Raw genomic sequence first — 23,921 nt, 5'->3', positions numbered from 1 at the left:
AAAACTTGCAAGTCTCTTCTGGTCTCTGGCTTCGTGCTTTTACTGTACTAGGAAGGTTCAAGTTTTGGGCTGGGTTGTTTATTGTTTGAAGAAGTTGCCTTCCTTTCTCAGCAAGGCCCCCTACATGAAGTCAGTTTGCAAATGCTTTTCTCAGTATCAYGGGCAGATGGTCAGTAAAGCAGTGCTGCCTTTATTCTAGCCTAGAAAAGCTGCTGTGATTCTTCTAGTGCAGACCTGTATGGAGTCGTGGGGACAGTGACAGCAGGCAGCAAGGGAGCGAAGAGGGGTGATGTAGCAGCCAAGAGATGCTCCGTTTACAGACAGGTAAATTCTCCCCTACCCCAAGGATTTTAGGAGAGCATCAACTGATGGGAAGAGACATTAGATGGTGCCCTGCAAGCAGCATTCCCAGCCTTCACTGTGTTTTTCCCATTTTTCTGCAGGAACTAGTTCTCTGCCACCACACTGTCAGTAGGCTAGCCAGGCTGTTGCTCTTCTTTTATGACCCTCCTTGGCCAGTTTTCCCCCTCATGCGAGATGTTTCTATTTTTGACCAGCTGAGTTAGTTTGGATTTGTGCAAAGGTTTATTTTTGGTGCTGAGTAGTGATCATTTCCAGCTGGCACATCAGTGAACTTTAGGGGAGTGCAACACTCATTACTGATAGAAGAAAATGAATTGAAAGTCCTAAGGCTGTTTCTGTATTCTCCTACGTGAATAGGTGCTCCAGCTTTACCCAGCTCCTGGCAGAGATGTTGCTTTTAGGCCCATTAGCAAAAAGACCTTGTGAGTTGTGGGTTATCTTCTGCTGCTTTTTGTGGTGATGGGTTGGTTTGACGCATTCCTCTCTGTGCGCGCAGACACTGATGAGGAATGTGAAAGTCACTTTGTAGCCTCAAACCTGTATATATTAAAATACTAGTGTGTGAGGTGGCAGAGTTATTTTTTCATCTTTTGTGCTTCTTCACCATCCAGGCACTTTGGTGTAGATTAGAGGGATGGTAAACTACAAAGGGCAACATGCAACAGTAATAAAAAGTCTTTCATTTTGATGGTTCTCTGCAGACTTGGGAAGTTATTTCCTTTCTGTCCTCTTTCTGGTTGCAGACCACCCTTGCCCTCTGGAAGGTCACTCTGGGGAGCTGCTTGGCAGCATTTTGGTGTGTTCTGGAGCGAAGATCTCTGCCACAAAGTAAAACCAGATGTTTTCTAGCTGACTCCAGAAAACGTCCTCTCAACACAGCAGAGGAACACTGCTACGGTATGTAGTCATTATGGTGGGTTGTTCTCATGCCATCCACCACATGCTCTAGATTAACCCCTTAGGTAGCTATTGCCTCCCTCTCCCCACGTCACACAGCCTACAAAGTAGCTGAATAATTCTCCAGAGGTAAATCTAGCAGCTGCCTCTTTCCCTTTTCGACTCAGCCTGCCTTTGTTGCAAATAAAAGGTGTAAGAGATCATGGATTAGGGGAAACCCACTTGAATGGTGTGTGTGTGTGTGTTTGGGGGGGGTGCTTACAGAGCTGGGGAGGGAGAGCCGTGGGGGGAGAGGTGCGAGGTCTTTATCAGTCTGAAGAGTTGGGCTATTGGGAATCTTTTCTGAAATTATGTAGGTGGTGGATTTAAAAGCAGGAAAAAGCCTGCCTTTGCAAATGCAGCCTGGTTTAGAGCTGCCACTCTAGAACTGTGAATCCTGGCAGAGACTGCGCTCCCATCAGTCTGAATGAGTTGCTGTGTTAAGCAGAGCTGCTTGACACAGAGTAGCTGCCTATACGCGAGAGTCGGGCGCTAGTAGGGTAACTGCTTTGCTGAAGGCAAGCTTGGTGCAGGCTTCAGTTAGGATATGTCTGCACAGGGGTGCTTGATATAGTTACCCAAAGGCATGCCTTCTAGGTGCTTTAGCAAGCCTCTTGTGGTCACACTTACTTGGATTTCAGGTGGGTTGGTTCTCTTCGTGTTGCGTAGTTCCCAAAGCAAGTTTGCMCTAAATTGGATTAGGGGACGTTTGAATTTGGAAAAAATCCATGGGGTTTATTTGGACTATTTAGATGYAGATCAGCCCTCCCAGGCATGTTAGTACAGACTTTGGCAAATGCACTGGCCCATGGGGGCATTGGGGTTTGTTTGATTGACATGACCATACTAAGTCTGCACGTTGCAGACAGAGAGAGGGTGCTTGCGTTTCCAGTCTAGAAAGCTCTTGGACTAGAAGAAGGTGGAGGAAGAGAACAAAACAAGCAGTAAGTAGAGAACCAAAGCAGTAGGATCTTCGGTCACGCTGGGAACTGAAGCCAGTGTTTCCCAGGTCACACACGTCTCSATATACCCATGCTCTGCACTTCACTCTTGCTCAATCTGACTGTTAAATTGTGAAGTAAAACAGCCTTCAACCAGTTAAGTTTCATATTCCTGGCTTTAGGTTGGTCTTAATCTTCTGTTTGAGACAGTCATAGTAATTCAGAGTGAACAGTGAAAAATCRTAGTATGAAGTCCGAAAGGCTCTGCTGACATCTTGGGTTTTGGCCGTTGGGACGGAGCAAGATTTGCCAAGTTGGCTCGGGCGATAAAAATAGTCTGTTTCAGTGATGAGGTCAAGTCATGTGTTTGTGGGAGATGTTAAAGTTTAACTCTCACACTATTCCCTATTGCTCTGCCATTTTCTTTGTTCGCCTCCATTCCCACAGCAGCCAGAGAGAATGCTGCCTCTATGAACTACGTTCCTCAGATGCAGGGTTACAAGAGCTATAATTAAACAAAAAGAAAGTTTTTATTTTTGCAACTGATCCAACTTCCGGAAAATGGCAACTAACTTAAGGGAGGAAAACAAAACAAAACTTTGCCTCACCAGAAAAGCGTCCTCACATCTATGGCATTTCCTTTCTTTCTTTCCCTCTCACCAGCCTCTTTCCCAGTCTATTGCATCCTGACTACAGCATTGAAAAACTGAGATCAGATTAGCTGTACCAGGGTGGGGTTGCTTTCAGGCTGAATGCACAACATTTCCCAGCTGGAAGTTCGCATGCACTCTGAGCTGTAGAAATCAGTGTTCTCTCTCCCCTAAAAACAGGCACCACGCCTCCGGCCCCAAAACCCTTCTGGCTTTTTTTTCCTTCAAGAACTGTTCTTGAGATTTTCTTTCCTGTATGTGTGGCTATGCCTTTGCAGATTTAGCTATTAAAGACCGTAATAAAATACAGCAGATAATTCCAAATAAACCTGGTCTGTGAACAATTGATTCCTTACAATCTATCATYTGTGAAGTTACCAAAAAAGAGAAAGATATATAGGTGTCATAACCCCCAACAGCTTGTCGTCTTGAATGGGGACTTTTCCTGACCTGTGGAGATTACAGTTTGTGAATTTACTGGTGTGGCTGTCGGAAAAAGCAGCACCTCGTATAGAATTCCCCATCCTATTAATCTGATGTTTGCTCAGACTGAGGAGAGGAGGTAATGTTTCTGGAACAGCTGCTAACATTTGGACTTGCTGCTTTTTGCACATTCTCTGTGCTGCGGTTATATTATGCACACTTTTTTTATCCCATTGCTAAGGCTTTTTGAAGGCAGGCAGAAATTCACAGCAATCGYTATAGGAAAGGGGTAGCAACAGCTTTGGGAAGGAGGAAGAAAACATGAGGTCCCCACCAACAAAATGGGTCATAGCAAGCTGCTGTGTGCTCTGAAGTTCTGGAGCTCCCCCAGCTCCTGCCGSCCTGCAACTTGTCTCTTGGCCTGCTCAAATGGCCCAGCCTGTTTTTTCCTAAAGCCTTTCCTTTAATTCCGCTGGGCTTGAACTAAACTTAAATACATTTGCGTGTTATCTTCCCATTCAGCTCTAATGGCTTTTCTTGGGCACTTCACAGTGCTGGCTGAAGTGCGTCTGTAGAGCAATTTTACTGAAGTTCCCACAGGCTTGGAARAGATTTGATGCCAAAGCTGAGATTGCAGGTGGATGGCTTCCTCAATCRACTAGTTTTATACCAGAATTTTCTCTTACCTGAGATCTACAGCAGGCACATCCTGGGTAGCTGGAAAAAGGGAGAGTTAGAAGCCAGGCTAGAAGAACTGGCTGCCAAAGGCAGCTCTGCTCTGTYACAGGACAAAGCTGGGTTCCTGGTTGCACCCTGTGTTTAACAGGTAGCATGGGGCTTGGCAGCTCCCTCGGGTTCGTTTCCTCCCAAGGCTGGTGGTTCAGGTTACCCTGAAGTCCCTGCTGCCCGACCTCTCCAGCAGGTCCAAGCGTGTGTGAATTGCTCCAGTGTCACAAAGGGTCCAAGCCCTACTACCTGGCCTAGACTGCACTTGAAACATTGTGCTCATGGCATCAGATTCACAAGCACTGGGGATGTCCTGCCAAGTGCAGTAGGAGCTGCTGGCCTCAGAGACAGAAAATCCTGTCTTGGAAAATACATCCACAAGGGACTCTAGAAGTGTTCCCTATCTGTGAGTGTATTATAGCTTCAGTCGGTTTTTCTGAGGATATATTTAACTTTCCTGATGGGAGCTTAGGTTGTTGTAGCTTAGGTTGCCCTCCTTTTTAATAAAGGTGAGCTGGTGTCTCCATTCTGTCCTAGGTTTGTCTTTGGAGAAAAAACATCTTGTGGCTCTGCACACCCGGCAAAGTATTCGTCCTGCCTGTTCCTGAGSTCTGGCCCCTGTTTTAGCCTAACCCTGTCCTAACACCCTTCCTTCCTGCTCTGTAGGACTTTGCTTGGGCTTGTGAGTATGCTATGGCCCAGGTAACTGCAGTACCAGTGAAGTGTAAGGACCAGTGAAGTTTTGCTTCAGTTTGCATTGTCCCATTCAAGTTGTTCATACTTAATTTGATTTCAACAAATCGAATTCTCATTTGGCATTTGTTGGCCTAGGCTGAGTTTCAAATAACATGTTTCTCTGAGTTAGTGCAATGGTCTTGTGAGGACTATGCTGAACTGAATGAAATCTGTTACTAAACTTTTCAGCGCTTCTTATCACTGCAATTGTCACTTGTTTTTAATAGTGTTTCACCTACTCTGCTGCTTTGTGGTCGCTTCCTACGGTGACCCTGGTCTATTCCCAGCTCCCCTGGAATGATAGGTTATTTTTCAATACAAACTTTCCAGAATGTGGCTTCTTTTCAGTGTTTTGTGGCAGCTGTTCACCTAGTCTAGGAGAAAAACATAGCAGCCACAAAGGAAGCCTTTCTTTTGGCTGTTGTAGATGTTGCTTGGTTATCTCCAGGCAATTGCTGCAGACAGACAAAGTATTTACTGTCCCAGGGAGTTAGTGATTACCTCGTCAGCAAAATGTCTCTTTGTAAGATAGCCTGCTTGTGTGCTGCTGGCTCTGGCCTTGGCCAGCTTATCGTCTTTGAGTTGCAGACGGCGTTGCTTGTTTCCCGGAGCTTATCATGTCTGCTGGATGCTAGGATGAGGGAGAGATGCTCTGGGATTGGGATATGGGTGATGGGTTTCTTCCCACGTCCGCTACAGGCTTCCTGCATATCTTTTAGATCTTTTTTCAGCCCAGAGAAAGACTTGCCAGACAGACCCTGTGGAGCCTACATGTTCACATGCAGGCACTGCCTGCAGAATCTTTCCCTTCTCTGTGTCCTGTTTGGTCAGTTGATGAAATGCCCCAACCTCCTCCTCCTTTTTTTGTTTTTTAAAAAGGATATATGTATTTTTTTTAAGCTGCTTGGAGTCAGAAAACACTGCTGAGAAACATTTCGGTGGAATCAGTAAGCGTTTCCAAGTAATTGTTCTTGTATTTCATGCTGCTCCTGAGGTGTGGCCCATGCTCCCAAGAGAGTGCCTTAGCTGCTCATAAGGAGCCTTTCCAAAAGGCATAATACAGAGCACTGTTCCTGAAAGTTAATCACTGCAAAAAACATTTTAATTAACTCAATTAGTCAGACAGTCCATCTGGGCTCTTGCAGTGCTTCATTAAATCCCATGAAACAAGGTCATAGCTCTATCCTGTGAAAGGGGGACGAACTTGTTCAAGTCCTCTCCCTCGGGGATGCGCTGTGGTCTCTGACTCAGTGCTGATGGGCTGAGTACCAGGTTTTTGGTGTTACTGTTTTCCCGGAGCATCCTGTTCTTGTACCTGCAGGAAAGAGGAAATGTTTTCCAGGAAACGCACACCGCGTTGCTCGGAGGAGCTAGGGCAGAGTGCCCCTAGATTTGGAGTAGGATCGTCTTTCTGTCTCCCACCTGCCCTAGCAGCGTGCATGGACATACAGGCTCCGTTTCTTTAACACTGTAGAAGAACATACTGAGTGACAGCGGCAACGATGAGCATGTGCTCCTTTTCTCCCTGCAATCCAGGAACAAATCTGTGTTGTGCACAAGGCACRCACCTTGCATCTCTCAGTGTGAAATACCTGATGGAGAACAGCAGGCAAGCTGATGCACAKGCAGTGTCCAAAGTGAAGTCTCTTCCCCTGCAAAATGGGGAACCGTCGTATAAAAATTTAAGTGCAAACTCACAAAATTTAAGCATAAGCCACAGAGCCAAGCTGCTCTTCAGGAGATACCCATCTGATTCCTCGCTGACTGTCTGAATGCTGGCTGTGCTTGGCAGCCCCAGGTTGCAGAAGGATTGGGACTGCGCAGGACACATTCACTGTGTGTAGTTAATATGTTTGATTTCTTCCCTCCCTATGGTGCTAACTATTTTCAGAGCTGTATGAGAGCATCCTCTCACCAATACCTACAACTCTTTGGTTGTGAGTTTGGCAAGMCTGTGGTTAAAATTCCTTGAAATCAAGGGGTTTGAAGGTCACAGTGTTAGTTCCTGCTTCAACTGATGGGTGAATAGAGCCTTTTTTGCTCCTGTACCTGGTGATTTTAACACTTCGCCCTCCAAAGAGATGAGGAAGAAATGGAATTTTTGCACCCCATCTTTCTCCTGCCCAGCACAGCAGGACAGGCCCTGCAGCCCCTCGAAGGTGCAACTGGCTGCAGCAGCTGTCGCCTCTTCAGCTTGTTCTCCAGCTATTAATAGGAGCTTTTAAAACACTCATCAAGTCCAGGATTTGGGACATGACCAGGCATGGAAATAGCAAGCAAAAAGCTTTAGCCCAGCATGTTTTTTGAGCAGAGGAATGCAGGGCTGTGCACCAGGGATTTAGGAGGGTGAGCGTTTCACTCCATCTGTGCATTTTCCCTGCAGTGGGAATGACCTTTCCGTCTCTGTTTTACCTCTGTATGTTGACCTCTATTTTCTGTGCAAATGGGTTAGTGACCAGGCTGAATTGTCTTATATTACAGGTGTCTTTGGAGAGACCTGCTTTGCATCCTATTACTGTTTTTCTTGCTACCTCACCATGTAGAAAGTCTCAAAGGAAAAAAGCAATTAGGCATCCTTTAGGAAATATGGGCTGTGGAAGTGGCAGTTTCCCTGCAAGGATTAGGTGTTTCTGCATAGCTGCATATCTCAAAGGGTTTAGATACCAGGTGGATACCATGGAGCTTATTGTACTGAGGAGGAAATGGAGGCGTGGAGCACCAGGATTGCCAGAGTTCATGCAACAGGTCAGTGTGATCTGAGGACAGAATCCGGATCTCTGKTATTATGGTCCCTATGTCTTTTAGAAATTGGGTTCTAAAATGGTCCTAGGCACTTGAGGGGGAAAACAAAACAAAACAAACAAATAAATAAAAATACCCCAAATTTGTGTCCAAATTGCCTTGTAGATGGGCAGGCAAGATAAAGGCAATAGAGAAGTATTTGGAGTTTGGCCTAATTTTTAGTGGATTGTAGATGGAAAGCTCTGATGGCAGTGCTGCATCACATGGTCTATGTACTTGGAGGGAGAAGGGGAGATGTTTTGCTTTTGAAAAGTGCAGGTGGTCCCTGAATTAATGCTGCTTTAGGCAGCTTGGCTTGTGAAAGCAGGGCAGAAGGTAATTCTCTCTGTGAAAGCTGCCCGGGAGCCCCAAATGGGCTTCTGTGTCAGGTACAAATGCTGCTTACAGCTCCTCAGCATATAGGTCGGGGTGGGGGATTGGGGTTTTGAATCTTCCTGTTCCTTCGTTTTCCCTCTATCTGCTGTAGGAGAGACTGAAACATTCAGGAAGAAATACTGGTGGAGCTGGCTGGTCATTGCTCTGCTGCCCTCTCTTACCAAGGTATTTGTGTGTAAACACAAGTTYTGTGGTGTGTAATTACAGGCGTGCTCCTGCTGGTTCCCTGCGTGGGCGTAAGGCAGAGGATCCTTCTTCTTTCACCTTATCCTCCCTGTTCCTGCAGGAGAAATTCTCTACAGCTTCAGCTAGTGCTGTGGTGGGAAGTGGGAGCTGGCAGCGTACCGTGTGAGTGTTGGAGAGGGAACGAGAGTCCTTGGAGAAAACGAGGGATGTGGGATGTTTCTTGGCTGCAGAGGTGGAAGCTGCCAGGGAGGCAGTGYGAGTTTTGAGGGTGAGCTGTGTGTGAATGTCTTGCTTTTTCATAGATTATGTTGCTTGTACAACTCTCTCCTGGGAGAACTTGTAGGTCCAGGGTGTGCTTCTTCCAGCCAGAAGCAGATCCTCTGTCAGACGGGGTCTGTAAACTCCTCTTCCTGTGCTTCCCAGCCTCATTATCTGTGAGTGCTGCCTTTTGATTCCCACAGCAGAGGTGAGTGAGAAAGCCAGGGACAGAGTGAGGCTGTTAACATCTCTACTGCTGTTTCCATCTGACTTAACCAGTGAGTTGGAAGCTACTCTGAGCTGGAACTAGAATGCTATAGAGCAAAGTGTTGTGATGCTTGAGCCATGACTGGAACCCTTTCCCATTGCTGGGCTACCCTGCAGGTAAGATAGGCCTTAAAGTGCCATTTGGGTGTCACCATGCGGTTTTGGATGCTTCTTGACTAGTGACAGATACGGAGATCAGCAGTGGCTGAGAAATGCCAAACAAGCTGCTGAGGAAACCTGGGGGGGGGAGGGGGGTTTGCAACCCCCACCCCTTCTGTTTTCTTACATTTTGGGGAAGAAAGAAGGGAGGTTTAAAAAGCCTCCATTTTCTTCTGCACCTTGAGGAGCTACCAGTAGGGAAGCATGGAGATTTCTTTCCTCCACGACATGGCAGAAGGTGAAGAGAAGTGCCCTGCGGGTGGTCCTGGGGCGTGCACCACACACAGGAGCTGCATTTCCAGGTAGATGGTCTGAGGTAGCAGCTTTCCAGCTGCTGGTTGAAAAGCTTGTGGCAACACCACCTTTAATTACCTTGTATTACAGGCTTTTCTGCTGCTGTGGTCATCATTGCTTAGCAGTTCCCCTCCTTGCACTGGCTTTGCTTTCCAGGCTTACATTGCTTTCCAAATGAGTTCTGCCTCCTCTCTTCTTATCCCTTGCTTGTCTTCAAAGCACTCTCTGTGCGAGCCTGCAGGGAGACTGGCTGGGACAGAGAGGAGGGAGGTTTTGTCCCRTTCTAGAAACCCCTGGGATAGCTGCTTTCAAAGAAGCACGCTCCAGCACCAGATTGTGGGTTGGTGGGGAGTCTGGGACTTTTTGCTGGATGCGGAGTTTCTCCCTCCTGGATCCTCTTGCAGGATCAGGGTGTGGTATCTTTCAAGCTACTGAACAGCAGCACATTTGGATAGGCAGGAGGGTCTAGCAGGTCCTATATGACACTCAAGTAGTGATTCTGGCCCTGTTGGATGTCCCCTTAGCTCTCTGCCTATCTCCTCCCTCCTATCTTTCCCTCTTCTCTGGGCTGTTTCCCAGGTCTGCTCTTTAAGTAGCTTTTGTTTGTCTAGGTTGTGTCCCAATGGGGATGCTGTCCTCACAAGGACTTGCAAGCACAAGAAAAATAAACAGCACTGTTTGAGCTCTTTTAACATGGCTTTGATTCAATTTGAAGGGAAGGGAGATAAATGTGGAGCTCCTTGTGGCCTGGAGTTGGGAGGGCTGTGCTTGGGCACGTGCACGTGTGGCTGCAGAACGCGGATGCTGTTCTCCAGCAGATAAAAAGCCCACAGCTGGGCTTTGTAGTTGGCAAGAGAGGGGAAAAAAATTGCAAAGCCACTTACCGCCAAACCTAAGCGGAAACCATGAAAAGGCCCTGTTTGCGCCTGGGCGCCAGGAGCAGCCCTGTGGCTGTGAGCACGGGACTGTCCTTGCGGACGTGGGCGCCGTGATGAGATTTGAGCAAGCTCAACCCAGCCCTCGTCAGAGCAGCCTCTGCTCCATGTTTGCCTTGTATCTGGCTGACGATGGGCTCAGCAGTACAAAGGAAACGTACTTTCTGGCAGCAACCCAGGCTATTCTTTTAAGTTCTTGTTCCTTGCCAGTTGGGAGCTATTCTTAGTTGTACCGTTAGATAATGCTGTTCCCTAGGCCGTGCTGCTCCGCTGGGAGGTAGAAGGAAAGATTGCATATATACACAGCCATCCTGGAGAAAGACAAACTTCTGTCCAGGATGTTAAACACAGACGTTTTTGGTTTTAGTGAGCTTGCTAATTTTGAGAGTAGCCTGGAGAACTACTGGGAGCAAGGAGCAGACACAAAGAAGGCTGTACCAGGTTCGAGCAAAGATCTGTCTAGCCCAGTGCCTGACAACCCCTGGCAGTTGATACTCAGGGAGGGCGTACAGAAAAACCCTTCCCAGCTTCTATAGCTGGTGCATTAGGAACATGGAGCTGTAGATGGCATCCCCAGTTCTGGGTGTTTATGGTAAGTGAAGACATTATTGAGAAAGGAGGGCTTGCATAGCAGCCTTCCAGAAGTTAGCTGCATATATCCTTCTCCAAAACCCCYCTTGCTTCTGAAAGTGCAACCCAAGGTGGGTGATGTGAGCAGAGCAGGCAGGAGCATCTAACGTGTTGTCTGTACAAATGAGCTGCAGCCATCTAAAAATATGTCCAGTAAWATGCATTTCCTCCCTTAGAAGGCTGTCCTGAGCCTCACAGTTCTGTGAAATCCTCTGTGGATTTCTTTTCTGTGGATTCATGTGGTCTACTCCTTGACCCATCTGAAATTCTTGTGCCTACCCCCTCTTTTTTAAGTTGTGTTTGAAATTTGGTGTAGGAGATATCCAACTCTTCATAAATTTTATGCTGAGATGTTGAAATTCAGATCCTTTGAGGCTGAAGTTTCCAAGTAAATGTAAATAATGTATTTTTAAAACATTATTTTAAGGAATGACCAAACCCTGCAGCTCACCTTGCCTTGTATGGGAGAGATGGAACTGTTTGGAACTTGCCTAGCAGCAGAGTCTAGAGGGCATCCCTTGTATAGATGCATCCAGAAGAGCCCAGCAGTGTCTGTCTAACCCTTGGCAAAGTTTTTCTTTGCCCATTGGAATAAGAATTCCTCATCACATGCTCTGGTCTATAAACCTGGAAGTGTGTCTTCACCTCTTGTTTAGCTCTAACTCCAGAAATGTCATCAGGAGTAGCCACACATTCCTCATGGAGTGGGCTCCACGGTGAGCTGGGCTACCACACAGCATGCATTCCTTCCATGCTGCTGCTGTTGCAGCTGGTTGCCTTGCTGGGTGGAAGTGGTGCTGGCTTGATGGGATGCTTGTATCCAAATCATCTCCCTTCTGGCCTGGCAGGTCTCCCTGCTACCTTCTCTCTGGATCCTTTTGCCCTGGAACAAATCTTCATGATGTGGGGAGCAGGTCCAGCTCATAYCGTGGTCCCAAGCAGAGCAAGTTCCACACCTTTATTGGAGCCTACTCCAGTGCCTCGCTGTGGTGAAAACTGAAGATGGAACAATAAAGCTCTGTCTATTCCAGTACCAGATATCTGACTTGGTCACTTTGGACTGTCATGCCTCAGTGCAGAAATAATCAGTGTGCTGCTGGCTGATGGTTTCTATGAGTGGTGAAGGATGATTTTTGTTGTTGTTTTGGGTTTTTTTTTATCCCATCCTCATGTTTTTCAGAGCCCTAACCTTGGAGCTTGCTTCTGGTTAGGTCCAAGAAGTAAGTTAAGCAGGAAAATTGCTCTCATTTCCTAGGTTGTGTAGAATTTTCAATGCTTTTGAAATACAGTATGTGTAAAGCATTGCAGAAGCTCTTGTGAGGCCATTTTTTTCTCCTCTAGTGCCTTGGGTAGTGTATGGGAAGAGTGAAGTTTGTGCTAGATAGTGCCTGTGTTTGGGGAAGGGCTGGAGCTTGCTGCCAGTGTTTTTTGTTTTTGTTTTTCTATCAATACATTTGTGAATGGGATGCGTGGGAATCACGTGGACCCCAAGGTCTAAGCCTGACCAGCAGCATTCCTACATACTACTGTGAATGCTTCTTCTTCCCTTTTGCTTTTAAGTATCATAAAAGAGAATTTTTTTTACCTCTCTTCTTGCACAAAAATTATAGTAATATTAGAGAAATCTGGAATAAGGCACAGATAACGATGAGTTACTTTACTGAAAAAGTCTTTGACTTCTGCACTTAAGGTTCTTAAATGAATAACACACCAGAAGTTGAAGATTTCTGAAGGAGTGCATTTTACATTTGTATGCTGTATCTCTTTTGACACAGTAAAACTCCAGTCAGTTAAAACTTACAAATGGCTTTTTTTTAATCCCTTCAATATATTTATTTTATACTGAAGTACTAAAACATTGTTAGTTGTCCTATTGAAAGTGAATCTGACAGTAAAATCTCAGGTCTCTTGTAACTATATCCAATGTGTTTTAGGTGATATTCTTCTTGTAGATTCTGTGAGCAATGAATATTGTTCTCTGAAATTGCACATGCAGAGTGTCTCCTGAATTTAGTGTAAAAGCAGGAAGGGTTGAAATGTAGATGTTACCTAGTGGTAACTGGGTGGTGGTAGCTGTGTTTCTTTCTTCGGTTTTCTTTTTTCCTCCATGACAGTGTGGTTTTTTTGTTTGTTTTTTTTTTTTTTTGTTGGTTTGTTTTAATCCATTTCTTTTCTCTAGATTAAGTACTCATTTCATTTTTCTAAATTTAAAACTTACTCAGTGCATCAATTATTCTTTGGGTTTCACTTCCTTTATTTCTCATCAAAGCATGTTTTTATTAAAAAAAATTATCTGCATCAGTTTGATATTTAGGCTATGTTTTCCTACTGAAATAATGTCTAATTCTGCCCACCCATGCAAGGGCTCAAGGTTGTCTGAGTGGTCCAGTACATTGTTTTGCGTTGCACATGCTTCAGTGCAACCGCCTCATTGGTGTAGCTCTGAAGGGCCTGCACAGCTTGTTGCTCTACAGAAAGGGGAATAATTAGTAGCTGTATTAGCCTTCTGGACCCTGCTGGGGCTTCATCAACCCATAGCATTGTCCCAGCACATCCGCTGGGACTTGTAGTGCTCAGTGTCATTTTTGTTACAGACTGTGTGTGACCTGCAGAGGAGAGCCTCTTACCTTTGCCATGTAAGTGCAAGATGCACGAAGTTGCGTGTAACTTCTGCAAGATGCACAAAGGCATCAGCTAGTGTTGCTGGAGTGCGTCCCTTAGCTCCTGAAAAGTGCGTATTGCCCTTCTGATTGTTATTGCACAGCTGCAAAGGTGAGCTTCCCCAGAAGGTGCTTAAATCTGTGCTTTGCATGCTTCTGGAATGAAACAGTGTTGGGATATGGAAGAAAATGATCCACCAGTGCAGAAAATGTCATACTGAAAGATGCTGAGAAAAGTAGGTGTTATCTAGGCCAATTCGTGAAGATGGGCTTCCATGAATTTTGCTTGTCCCTGCAAATTGTTCTTTAGTCAGAAGATCTGTTGACAGAATTCAGGCTGCGTGCTGTAAACAGTGAACTGCAGTTAAAACACATATATCAACACAGATATCAAAGAAGCTTGAAGTACTCCAAGACTGGTGTGCTGATCAGATTGAAGTTGCCTTTTATTAGAAAAAGTACAAAATAAATAATTGGCGAGGTTCTTTGCTGCTTCATAATGCTTTTCAGCTGATGCTAAAGATCTGTCCCAGAGTGGATGACTTCTTTTTTTTTTGTTTAAACACCCATTTTTAGGTTAATTTCCAAGATGAAACATTCCTCTAGATACAGTTGAAAAACTTTGGACAGTCTGGATGACTGTCAGTAGCAACATTTTCTCTCCAATATGGAAGTTTTGTGTTGGTATAGGACAAGAGTCTTATACCCCATACTGGAGCTCTGGAGCTCCTTTTATTTATTTATTTATTTATTTAGTAACTCCACATCCCTAAGACAAGTTGCAGTAATCCAACAGTGGACTGTGTAGTTTGTTGCCATAGGAATCTCAATGGTGATAAATTTAGCGCTCTGCTTTCAACCTCTGACAGGTGAACTGTGAACAGCTTGACCAGGTTGCTCAGGGCCTCTGCCTTGGACAGCTTTTACCTGCGCTGATGGGGAAGCGTTAAATGAGAAGTGAGGGCTGGACACATCTCCTTATAGCCTCACCTGGACCTGACTTTTCTGAGAAAGCAAAGTGTGGCAAATAGCACGTTCAAGCRTTAGCACATAGCTGAATGTCCCGAGGCAAAGATTAAAATAAAAACAGAACAAAAAATTAAAAACAAGACAAAGTAGATCAGGTGTGTGTACAGTTTATCTGAACCTCTGCAACCACCTTGTCGGTGCTGATGGACAGGCATGAGCCAAACATCACGTGTGTACGCCTATTTCCTTCGCTGAAATGAGACTTGAACACAAGAGACAACATAAACCTTGGGGCTATTTTGATGCATAAAAGTTGGGCTGAGGAAGAACTTGTCTTTCGGAAATGTTCCTTCTGCTTTCAGCAGTAACTTAGAAAGAAGTGTTTTTAAGGGCTCCTCTTGTGAAGAGAAGGAGATGACAGGACTTAGTCACCTTGATTTAATGAACAAGCGGGAATGTATTTAGTTAGCTCAGGATAACAGCTTTGAAGCGCAAATTGAATGCAGAGGATTGCAGAAACCAACTGCACTGAAACAAAGTTCAGTTTTAAGTGGGGAAAGTCTTTCATTGCAAACATCGTTTTAATTTCACCCATTGACTGACACTGTCTGACTGTGTCTAAGAGTCAGCCTGGTTTTGGAAGAGAATGAGTGTGATTTTAAGGTGAATCGGGATTTTGTCAGTTATGGAACTGGCTATTTCTGTTCCAAGGCATCTTGCTGAAGTGAAACTCCTTCCCCGCAAATGAGTCGTCCTGAAGAAGAGGGCTGCTAAAGAGCCAGGTTATGTCCCAGTTAAGAGAAGCAGTGTGTCTGACGTTGCATGCAGGGGGAAATTGCATAGGATTGCCTTGCGGTGCTGTTTCATAGCACGTTAATTTTGAGCTCTTTGAAATCATCCAGATGAGGACTCAATGCATTTTAACTAATATAAAATTGAACAATTCAAAGTGCATAGCTTTCTTTTCAGAGAAACCCTTTGAATTACACTCTCACCTTAAAATAATGAAATTGGTTTCTCATCAGCCCTCTTACCCATGATGATATTGAACAGCTTTTACCTGGCAAGACTGAAATAGTGAACATCAAAGGACAGACAGATGGAGAGTTTTGTGTTTTTTTATTTTTCTCTCACGGCAGTACTGATATTATAGGAAGTGTTTTGATCTGTTGATTAAATGGGCTTTACTCACTGGATATATCTGGTACCCTGACCCACAGACTGTGTTTTCCTTTAGTTAATTTGTAGCTTACCTGAAGCCTTCAAGCAGTTTTGTGGGTTATAATTTAAGGGGTGACTTTAAACTGGTGGAGAAGGCATGATATTTACTCTTGTACTGTGTAAAGAGCAGCCTGCTTTGGTTTAGCTTAAACCTCTTCCTGGAGAACAGAGGCTATGCCTGTGCTTGAAAAGCTGATTCTCTTAAATTCCCCTGCGTGGACGAGTTCTAAGATAAACTAAAGTAAGACTACTAAAAAGCATCCAAAATTAGCCACATGGTCTTTTGTACCAATTTAATGAGGCTGATTTTGAGAATGTCCTCCAAACTGCACCAGTAGCATTTTCTGGTATGGGTTTGCAACTCACTGGGTTTGCAGATGGGATTGGATGAAAAGAATGGGACAAAGAATGAAAGCAGGGCTGAGAGGGGCAGTTTACAACCAGCAGTGGGGAGAAGAGAGCCTCCATGATGCCAGTCTACAGTACAGTTTCTTGGAGGAGAAAGCAGTTTCTGTAACGTAAGTCAGGTTAGGGAGTCCAGCCAAATCAGCAGAAGCAGTGGTTGCTTGTGGCTTCTTACAGCAAATCCTAGTGTGCACCATGGATCAAAGAGATGTCCACCTTCATGTCTACTTTAAACTTTGGCTGCACCCCTACACTCTGAGGAATGGGAGTAAATCAGGATTTTGTTCTCTAGATGTCATTCCCTGCTGCTCCGAATGAGCTGCTGCAGTTTTGACATGAGTTCTTGGAGCAGCGTTCAATCAAATCAGGAGCATCCCGTGGAGCAAGCAACCCACAATCCAACTTTGCACAGCGTGTCCCTTCCTCACTTTCTTGTGAGAAGGCTGCCAGCTCTGGCAAATGGTTTAAATGCTTAAAATGAGGTATCATGGGGAATCTGCCTTGGAAAAAAATCACTGAGGCAGAGAGCTTAAAAACACTGTTTTGAGGAAATTCTGTGCAATGTGCTGATTGCATTTGTTTATGCATAACCCAGGCTTACGATAGATTTCTGGCTCTTGTCAGCATTTTCAGCATAGCTGAAAGTCTCATGTAATTCACCAGCAGGTTAGTATCTGGACTAATCAAGGTGTGTAAGAACATTAAATCAAAGTTAAGCTTTTGCAGAAGCTCATCACTGGAATGAACTCATCTGTTTGAGAATCCAAACAAGTTTTATTCATTAGTGAGAATCCAGCTGCTAGATACTGGCTGTTTAATGTCTGTGGAGTACATTTAGGCAATGAGCTGAGGCCAAAACCCCCAGTTTTCCACTGAAAGACTGGGGCAGAACAGAAAACAGAATATGGTGGAACTCATTTCACCCTTTAAGCTCCTGCTTGCATTTCTGGGGAGCAATTCAGTGCTGAGGAGGAAACATTCCCGACTGGCATGCAGGTACTAAGGGCTTAAGCAGAAGTATTTCTCAACTTTTGCAGCACTTACCATCTCCTGTGGGCAGATGGCTTGATAAAGGAGAAACATGCTTCCTGCAGCCCATCATGCCTCCCTGCATTCAGCAGACCTGTGCTGTGCTACTTGTCTGGCTGCAGAGATCTGATCTTGGTTATATGGGTGGGAGTGCCAGGAGAGAAAGCTCACTGAACACTAACCTGGGGCATAAGATGCTCTAGGCTGTGGTAGTCTTGCACAAAATACTTTTTTTTTTTTTTTTTTTTTTGGAGGGGGGGGTGTTCATGGCTATGTTCATTGCTCTCTCTCAGGTCCCCTTCGAATCTGGAGCAGGGATAGGATCCTGAGCACCCTGTAGAAAGGCCTCACTGAGTGTTACTTAGTTTTGAGATGCTTTATGTATAGCACTGAGTCCCCTATCCAGAGGAAATACCAACTAGCAGCAAGTTTCAAGAGCCAAGTTTTTGGTGTAYGATGAGGTCTTTGCTACCAGGCAATGCTCATGTATTGGCCTTTGATGTTCTTTGAATGCAAATGGTCAGCATCAGGAAGATACGATAAGCATTGTTTGAGGGTGTGGGCAAGGAGAACTGTGTGGAGTTGGCTCTGTGTCAACCTGTGAACAAGCTGGAGTGCAACTGGAGAGTTAACTTACCTTTGAACCTTGTTGTCCTCTACATGTGTCACAGCATCAGTTGTGGTGCCAGCCTTTCCAGCTGGTAGTGTGAGTGAGTCTCCTGTGCCTGCCCTTCTCTGATCGCAGGAGCAAGACTGGTTTCCCAGCATTGCAGCTAGGAACCCTGTGCTTTAAGTTTCCAGGGTTTCATTTACCAGCTTGCTGCCCTGGTTAATTTGGTGTCTGAGGTGAGGGGAGTGAACCAAACCCCTTCCTCCCTAAGTGCAGTGTGCATTAATGAAGCTATTCTTGCAGCATCCATGGAGGTAGGAGATTGCTCCCATTTGCCTTTTATCTCAGGTCCAGAATTAGCTCACCTGAAAGGCTCTGCTCCTGCCCCACCATCACAACTGGGAGCCTTTAAGGTTAGGTGATGCTCAGCCTGATGTATATGACTGAGAGGTCAGACTCCTTGGCTTAGCCACAGCACCAGAATAATTTGACTTTGTGGCTGTACTTGCCCATCTTGGCATGTCTTAGCTACCACATGGACACTGAAAGCCACATTTCAGGCTGTCCTTAGCCTGCTCTGTGTGGATGTTGTCCTGAGATTTTGTAAGGGACAGTGAAGAAGCGTCTCTTCTGCCACAGCATTGCTTTGGCAGTAGCACATATGATATTTTTCTAAGGCAGAACCATGAACTATCTGTACCTGCTGCCTGGCATGCCTCTGTTTAACCAAGGACTTGTCCCCACTGTGCATCAGACAGAGTGGCTGCATCTATGCAGGCAGAAGCAGAAGAGCCATGCCCAGCATCCCTGCTCCTTAGCAGCTTGTGCCGGTGTCTGTGGCATGATGCAGATGTGCCCTCAGATTAGTGCCCTGATTAGTCTGTCATGCTGAAAAAAGAAAATGAGAGATGTTCTTCCTCTTTCAAGGCAAAGGATAATGTGTATGAGCCATAGATGGGATTTCTGTTGACAGATAAGGCTGTTTCTTCTTTAAAAATATCTCCTTGTGGTCTGGGGCTGGTTTCTGGCTCTGGAAATCTGGGCTTCATCTCTGCTTTGTCACAGATTCTCTGCATGAACTTGTGCTTTTGTCTGATCTGGCCTGTGTGTATAAGCCTGACCCTGTTTTAAAAGGTAGCTGCACCTTGCTTTCAGCTCCAGACATGACCCAGGAATGGCCTCACTTTGTCCGTTAGCAGAGCGCTTGGACTTGAGAAGGAGTTTAAGAGGGGCTGGAAGGACTAAAAAGAAAGGTTAGCACTTTTACTGACCTCTACCAAAGCTAATGTGCACTGACAGCATTAAGCAAAACCCTGTTTCTTTTCTCAAAAGCAAGACAATGCTCTGTTGCACAGTTGTGCTTTTGAGGTGGTCACAAGTTGGTGAAGCTCACCCAGTGAGCAGGGAAAGTTGCCCTCGTTGAACTCCTGAGGTCAGGGTGCTTATGAAGGCAAGGTGATGAACAATAGTGCTGGGTGTGCTCCCAAAGCACTGTCTCTTCTCTTCCTCGCTAGCAAACAACCTCCGGGTGCAAATTGATGTCAGGAGCCTGGGTGGGAAGATGACTCCTGCAGAAGCTGCTAATTTGTGCCTTGCAGCAGCAGTTCCCGGAGCTTCCTCTACTTCTTGCTACCGTGTTGTTGAGCTAATCTTTGCACATTTGCCAGCACTAATCCCAGGCCGTGCCCAAGGAGAGCTAGCTCACTGCAGAGTCTTTGCAYACTGCAGCAGGGCAAGAAACTACTCTCCTGGGCTCTGTTTTCCTTCAAGGAAGTACTCACAGTACTTGCAGTATGTGACTCTTACCCCTCGGACCAATCTGCTGGATGTGATTCTAGATTTTCCTGCTTTTTGTTGACCGCCATGGGCATTTGGCTGGAACAAGCTCCCTGCTCTGCTGRATGGAGGGTCCTTTTGCAGCTGCCTATAAAAAGCTTTGCAACTGGCCCACCTAAATTAGGTGTATTTGTCTTGAAAGAAAACTGAGTGAACAGTAGGGAGAGGATGAATAGGGGCTGAACACTGTCTCTTCTGATATGAGCACTAGTGAGCATCAGATGAAGCTGGTGAGAGCCCATTTCTGAAGGAGATGGTTCTTCCACCATGCAGGCAGCAGACGTGTGGAGCTCGTTGCATAAGGACATCACGAGGCAGAAAGTTTAGCTGGGGTCAAGGAAAGACTGAACTAGTCCTCTTTTGGAAGAGAAATCCACTGAGGACTGCAAAATGGGCAAACCACATCAGGCAGAACATCTCCATTAAAATACTCTGTTTTGGTTCTGTTCTTTCAGCAGGAGATGTTTTTTATTTTTATTTTTACAGAATGGAGAATTACATCTGTAGGGTGTATGAGGAGGCACTCAGCTCTCTATACCGGAGTTTGATCAGCATTGGCGGCACAAAGTATTGTGTCCTCTGAAGACATCTGTTGGACTTGGGTTGTTAGGTGGGACAAAGAGGATGACAATGATCTTGCAGCCTGTGGTAGCTTTGAAAGAAAGGAAACGTGTATAACTTTATTTGCTTCTCTGCTATATCATCTGCTGCTGCTTGTGACAGGGCTCACATGCATGTAATGGTTTTACTGCTGACTACATTGCAGTCAAATAATAGGATATGCGCTGTTAGCCCCAGAGGGTCATCTTTTTTTTTTTTATGGCACTATAAACTTCAAGAGCATTCTTGCTGTATATGCAAGAATGTACCTTTGTATATCTTCAGGTGTTTTAAACCATTTTAAACCACTGGCACCACTTTTACCAAAATTTTTTTGGCTTTGAAACCACTGGGGATGCCTGAGGATAGTAACTGTGTCTTGAGGAATCTATTCTGCCCTTGCAGAGTCAGCGCATCAAGGCTGCTCTTCGCTTGATGTCAAGGCGAGGCAGTTTTCCCTACAGCGACAGCCACACCTYGCTTTTTTAACTCCATCAGTGCCAGGCAAGCCACCCCCATGCCCCTCAAGCTGAATGCCAGCTGGGCAGCACATGTTGCTCACAGCACCCCCTCATCTGCTTCAGTCAAAATGGGCAGGACAGCTTGAAGCCACGAGAGCACCATTTCTCTTGCTTGTATGGGCAGGCAGCCAGCTCTGGTGAGGAGCAATGTTGCGGCTCTGGGAGAGGACGCATGGCCCCAGTCTAAGAGGAACGTAAAAAGTCTTGAAAGAAGGAGTATGCATGTGATTTCTTCAAGTTGAATCTGTGGTGGGAGAGCACATCAGAGACTAGTCTATGATGGCTTTGCTGTTGGCTCTGCAGCCATAAATGTATTGTTCACATTTTGGTGTTACTCCATGAGCTGGGGACAGAATGTGTACATTTAAGTCAAAAAGCTGGGAGAAGGCTGAGTGGGGGACAGAGCCCAGGAGGAGGAGCTAGTAAATGAGGCCAAAATAGGCATCTCCTGTGGCTTTGTACAGGTTATTTAGGCCTAAGTTTCTGAGGCATGTGGGAGACATGCCTCAGACAGGGAGAGAGCTCAGTTCCTAGGTATCTTCTGGGAATTAATCAATTGGGTCTGGAGAGCCAGAGTTCCTGCCTGAGGATCTCTGTCAGGCGTTTTCCTGGATGAGCTGCTCCTTGACATTTTAATCTCTTCTCCCGTGGGGAAAATGGATTTCCATGTAGCAAAGGTGGTCTTACGCCAGCTTGTGAGTGAGCTTGTAAAAGCCAGAGATTTTTCAGTGTTTGAGGAATTGGATTTTGCCCATTGGAGCCTAATTTGGCCATCTGCATCTGGTGCAGCTCTGCACGCAGGAAGGTGCCTGGGGACTTTCCTTATTGGGATTCATTTCATGCCAATAAGTCCCCATAGAAACATTAGCTTCCACCCATTCTTCTTGAGTGTTGGGTGTCCTTTGYATTTATATGGCTGTAAGTCACACAGTTGTGGCTCTGTGGGGCGGCTGACCAGCGCTAGCATGAGGGTCTATTCTATGCGTGCAGTTGTACTGGTTTGCATGTAGGAACTACATTACCTCTTTCTTCACTGGGGCTTCTGCAAACCACTTACCACCAGTTTCTGCTCTCCACGAGCCCCAAACTGAGGTCTCTGATTTGGAAGTGAGAAAAGCTTTTGTAGGATACCCCTTTTCTGAAACATTTCCACTCATGCTTGTGCAGTTGAGTTGGTTTGGACATTCGTGAAGTGGCTGCTGAATTGCCTCTGCTGTTGGTGAAGTAAATGGATTGATATGCCTGCCTGTAACTCTTGCAGTTGAGTACCTGGCAGTGGGAAGTCTTGAAAGGGTGAAGTGAGTGGCAGTGGGGAGAGAGCTGTAACAGTCATCCCAAGGTAAACTCCGCTCATGTGAGTGGYAGTCTGGGAGATCTGATCCGGCCAAGTACATACTGAATTGAACTTTGTGCTTCATGTTTGCTCATGGGTTTTGCTGGATCAGGGCTTAAATCAAGGAACATTTGATAACGTGATGTGTTTTGCAAGCTCTTTCGATGGGTTTTGATATGATAGGTCTCAGACCATACGTGACCCTGCCTCAGTGTTGTTACAGGCTGAGTGTCAGGTGGGTTCTTGCTGACTTGAAATGGCAATGAGCAAAGCTGGGGCAGTAGTTTTTCCTGTGTGGCTGCTCATTTGTGATCTGGTTTACTAAAATCAGTTGGAAGCTGCAGGATTGCAATCTGTACTTGCGGTAGGAGGAGATTCTTCAGGGAAAGCCTCTGTTCGCCCTCAGAGATACCTAATCTCTATTTAGTCACCTGAATATCCATCTCCAGCATTGATTTTCAATGTGACTTGTGCTCCAAAGTTGTTGCTATAAAAGGAAACCTTCCCATCCTTTCTGCTTTGCTCGCAAAGGATAATATACCCTCTAGGGAGGTTGTAATGGATCTCCTTTCTGTAGGTGCCAGGAGACACCAGTAACACATGCTCTGCAATGATAACATTTTTTTCACAGCAATTCCTCCCACTTACCCCAGGAGCCATTAGCTGAATCATTTACATATGCCAAATTCCCAACCTTCTGTTGCCTGGCTGCATGCTGAAGCTGGCAAGAGCACCATGTTCGTAAGAGCCCTAAATGGAAGCAGCTTTCGGTTCTCCATTTGCCAGTGCTCTTAGGAGAGGAAAAACATAAGAACATGCAATGTTGTTTCCCCATTCATCTGGCCCTTTACAGCTACCCAAGTATAGGAACGGGCGCTTGGTTAGGAGCCTCGCTGGAAGAGCCAGGGTCAAAAGCCCTAGTCTCTGGCTATGCCACAGGGCACATGGCCCTTGTCCCACTGTCAGCCCATGGAACAGCACCCAGCACAGCATGAATCCAGAGCCAGCGGTATGTCAGCAGTGCTTCATTGCTAGGAAAGGGCCTTGAGCTGGTTTATTCTTATGCTGCTGCAGCAGAGCTGAGCTATTTTAAATTTACTCTGCCTTCCCATGCCTGTATCTGCTCTGTGGGCTTACTGTCCCTGTCCTTGGCAGCTGTGACTAATTGCAATTAGTAAGAGTTAGATGGACTTCAGTCCTCTTCAACAGTGGAGATACAAAATTGGATGTGTCCCTGTAAACCTCATAGCCTCCTCGGTGCTACAGTTCCCTCTTGTTTTGACTCTTTCACCTTTTTACCTCTACCCCCATCAAACCTGCTGTGTTTAGCTTGGCCTTGCTTGGCAGTAGGCTCAGCTGGTGAGAGCAGAGCCAAGTTCAAGCTTGCAGGCTGGATTTCTCTAAAACATTTGGCACAAGCTGAGGTGGGTGGATATAGCACAAGGCTGTGCTCCATGGGCAACCTGCTGCCTGTTTAAAGGGGTGCTGGGTGTGAATAATTGCCTTCTGACACTTACCTCGCAAGAGAAGGAGGAGGGATTTAAGCATATTTGCCCAAATGGGGATAGATACTTGCTCCCCTGTTCACACACTGTATGCTTGCAGAGATGCAGCACTTGTTAAGTTAGCTGCTACGGTGATCCACTGTAACTTCCCCTATATTTTAAAAGTCAGAATTTCTCCAGACATCTCCACATCCATCTCTCCTTAATCAGTGCAACTTTCATAATGTTTCTGAAAGTTAATTTGCTGCTCTGCAGCTCTTGGGGAGATACATGTATATATGTGTGTGTATGTGTGTGTGCGTGTGCATGCGTGTGTGTCTGTTTTTTCTTCTTTTCCTTCCGAATGTTTCAACTCCTTATCTCTGAACTTCAGCTTTTCAGAGGCAGTTTCAAAGCTCCTTGCTAGCAAGGAGGATTTGGCAGGGTTTGTGCTGCATGGCATGTAGACCATCATGGTGGGCAGGGAAGCATCCAAGATTTAAACCCTTGGGAAAGGAGAGTGCTATGGGAGGGACTAAGGGTTCCAGTATTCCCACAATCCCTTCTTGTTTG

General features: G+C 45.7%; 1 protein-coding gene across 1 annotated transcript in view; it reads left to right on the top strand.

Annotated features, from left to right (window-relative positions):
• Nucleotides 1-231: 231 nt before the first annotated feature.
• Nucleotides 232-23,921, top strand: part of SH3BP4 (SH3 domain binding protein 4) — a 60,216-nt gene continuing 36,526 nt past the window's right edge. Inside the window, exons 1-2 of the mRNA XM_085304403.1 lie at nt 232-324; nt 1,107-1,260. The gene's annotated coding sequence lies outside the window, so the exon portion shown is untranslated. The remainder of the gene's footprint in view (nt 325-1,106; nt 1,261-23,921) is intronic.

The sequence above is a fragment of the Rhea americana genome, unplaced genomic scaffold, assembly GCF_003343005.1.
Source record: "Rhea americana isolate MKP2758 unplaced genomic scaffold, rheAme1 scaffold_209, whole genome shotgun sequence".
Lineage (NCBI taxonomy): Eukaryota > Metazoa > Chordata > Aves > Rheiformes > Rheidae > Rhea > Rhea americana.
Note: the sequence above shows the minus strand (reverse complement) of the source record. Positions and strands in the feature narration are given on the sequence as shown.